Source organism: Etheostoma spectabile, chromosome 16 (assembly GCF_008692095.1).
Source record: "Etheostoma spectabile isolate EspeVRDwgs_2016 chromosome 16, UIUC_Espe_1.0, whole genome shotgun sequence".
Taxonomy (NCBI): domain Eukaryota; kingdom Metazoa; phylum Chordata; class Actinopteri; order Perciformes; family Percidae; genus Etheostoma; species Etheostoma spectabile.
Window position 1 is genome coordinate 20,432,599 of NC_045748.1, and position 3,337 is coordinate 20,435,935.

Consider the following 3,337-nt stretch of genomic DNA (forward strand, 5'->3'; position numbering starts at 1 on the left):
GGAAGAAATTAAAGTAAGGAAGAGTAGCAAAGAAAAGGGAAGAGAGGAGTGGAAATGCCATGTCTCTGTTGTTGCCAAAATCCTATCTTTATGTTACTGTTCATTTTTGATAAAGGACCACAGGATGCTAACAACCCAGGGTGCTAGTTAGCATTTTGTAACTATTAATCATGATTGATCATTAACAATAGACTTAGACTTAGACTAGAGACTTAGACTTCTCTTTATTAATCCTTTTGGGATGAATCCCGCGAGGAAATTGAAAGAACACAAACTATTTTCGCAAGAAGAATTAAAAAAGATAGAAAAAAGAGGTTTAAATAAGTAAAAAGAGCTAAAAAGAGCTAAAAACTGGAGAGCTACTGGAGAGGCAGCCGTCTGCCACAGCGCCATGAGAACAACAAAGCAGTCATGACAACAGAAACACAGCTGGATTGTGATTGTGTTCCTTGACTTTTACTAAAACACTCAATACAAATCACAGAGAGTAAAAGACGACATAAAGTTAGCTTCTTAACCGTGTGAACAGATCTACGACCTGTCAAGACAAGTGTTCCAATTACTGGTGAAAAGTGTCTGTTGCAACCTTTACCCATGTTGGCTACTAAACAGTGAAATTAACAAAAAACATATTTTCTAATCTTAAAGCTACAATCAATATTTCTGGGTATTACGTGACTACAAGTTTGTCATTTTTGGGTCTAAGAATTCCAGTCGATTTCAACACGTAGCTCCGTTGTTTGGAAATCTGAAGTGGTGTCAGTAGAGAGAAAAATGAAACTTGTCCTCCTGCTAGAGTTAGCACCCAACAGGGCAAGTTTTAAATGTGTCTAAACATGTTCAAAATATCATTAAAAGTGCCTACCCCTGTGAAGTGTTTCCCTTGGAGGGAACACAGTGAATCTGACTAAAAAAATCAGAAAATTGTAGGTTATTCAGGATTTTATATATTTAGTGCATGCTTAAAGTTTAGCTAACTAACTGTTTTTTCGGGCTTAATTTGACAACTATAATTGGGTGTCATCTGCATAACAGTGAAAGTTAATTGAGTGTTTCCTAATAACATTGCAGTGAGGAAGCATATATAAGGAGAATATAGTAATTGGTCAGAGCACTGAGCCTTGTGGAAAGCCATGGATGACTTTACGTACTTGGAGGATTTATCATAAAAATTAACAAATTGAGATTGATCAGAGAAACATGACTTAAACAAACTTAGTGTGATTCCTTTAATGCCAACTAAATGTTCCAGTCCCTGCAACAGGATGGTGTGGTCAATAGTGTTGAATGCAGCAGTAAGATCTAATAAGACAAGTAGAAAGAAGGTTGTTTTTTCACCAGTGCCGTCTCTGTGTTACGATGCTTTCTAAATCCTGACTGAAAGTCCTCAAATAAACTATTCCTATCTAGAAAATCACATAACTGATTAGCAACTACCTTCCAAAGTATCTTGGAGAGAAATGGGAGATTAGATATACTGTAGGTCTATAGTTGGCTAAGACCTCAAGGTCGAGGGTGTTTTTTCAGAAGAGGTTTTATCACTACTTTAAGTAGGTGGTACATAACCTGTTGATAGAGACATATTGATCATATCTAGTAATGAAGTTAACTACGTGTAACACTTCTTTAAGTAGCCTCGTTGGGATTGGGTCCTAGAGACCGGTAGATGGCTTAGCTGAAGAGACCTTTAACATTTTTTGTTGAAGCACTATAGGATAAAAGCAGTCTGAGCATGTGTCAGGTCTTGTCATTCTTTCTAGTGGTCCTGCGTTTAAAGGTGAACTGTTAGAAGTTGAGGGCAACAGGTGATTCATTTTATCTGTAATTGTTATAATTTTATCATTAAAGAAGTTCAAAAAGTCATCACTACTCAGAGCTATAAGACTAGATGACTCACTCTTGGTCAGCCTGGCTACAGTGCTGCAAAGAAACCTTGGGTTATTGTTATTTTCTTCTATTAGTGATGAGTAATATCTGGCATTTCTGAGGGCCTTCCTATGCATTTTCAGATGAATCTCGCTTAGATTGGCAAGACCAATCTAAACGAGATTCATCCAGTTTGGTGGAACGCCATTTACTTTCAAGTTTTTGCAAGATTTGTTTTAATTTGCGAGTTTGGGAGTCATACCAAGGTGCTAGCTTCCTTTGCTTCATCATCTTCTTTGTGAGGGGGGCAACAGAGTCTAAAGTCGTCCGTAGGCAGGTCACAGCACCGTCTACAAAATTATCAATTTGGAAAGGGACTACAGTTAACATAAAGGTCCTCTGTTATATTAAAGCATGTCATTAAATGTTGAGTTAAATGTTGGAATATCTTCCTTAAATTTAGCTATAGCACTGTCAGTTAAGCATCTAGGGTAGAAGCTTTTATGTAATTTAGTATAGCCGGGTAGTAGGAATTCATAAGTTATTAAAAAAAATTGTCTGATTATAAAGGATTCTGTGGAAATATTATTAAATCCTTAATTTCGATGCCACATGCCAGGACAAGGTCAAGGGTGTGGTTAAAACAGTGAGTGGCCTCATGCACACTCTGACTCAAACCAATTGAATAATGAGTTGAGGTTTAAGGCTATCATTGTCAACATCCAGATGGATATTAAAATCACCTAAAATAAGTTTTTTGTCTGATTTAAGGACTAAATATGATAAAAAAACTAAAACTAAAAACATAAAAATTCGGAATACGGTCCTGGAGCTTGGTAAACAACAACAAATATAATTGGCTGTAATGTTTTCCGTGTTGGATGTTGAAGATTAGGAACAAGGCTTTTAAACTAGTATAATTGGCTGCAACAAGAGCCTGTAGGAATTTCACTAACATATTCTTCATGGCACAGCCATGTTTCAGTAAGACAGAATTGATCAATTTAATTATCTGATATCAGATTGTTTACTAGTACTGCTTTAGAAGACAGAGATCTAATATCTAATTGTCCACATCTAATTTTCCTATTCTGTTCTATTATTGCAGTGGTAGTTTTAATTCGAATTAGGTTCTTAAGTATAGCCCCTGTTTTAGTTACCTTTGATTTAACCGATCTGAGTCGAAGGACAGACACCGGGGTTATTAGACTATGAGTGGGCAACTGCGCCAGTGGAAGCACTGCACCTCTGATTACTAATATCAGTCTTTATGGTTTATCGCCGATATTAGACTCTTTTATCAAGTTTTTTGATATGAGAGTGGTTCCGTTCCTTTCCCCAGAACGCCCTCCAGTTATCTACCTAGCCCACATCATTAGCCGGGCACCACCCTGACAACCAGCGGTGGAAGGATGACATGCGGCTGTACACGTCATTGCTGATCCGGTTTGGCAGGGGTCCAGAGAAAACT

The 3,337-nt window shown here is 37.3% G+C and overlaps 1 long non-coding RNA gene across 1 annotated transcript in view; it reads right to left on the bottom strand.

The window, feature by feature from the left end:
• The window catches only part of LOC116704664 (uncharacterized), a 10,095-nt gene extending 6,966 nt beyond the window's left edge, over positions 1–3,129 (bottom strand). The window contains exons 1-2 of the long non-coding RNA XR_004335747.1: positions 2,819–3,129; positions 536–538 (exon numbers count right to left, since the gene is read on the bottom strand). This is a non-coding gene — a long non-coding RNA (uncharacterized LOC116704664). The remainder of the gene's footprint in view (positions 1–535; positions 539–2,818) is intronic.
• Between the last annotated feature and the right edge of the window lie 208 nt (positions 3,130–3,337).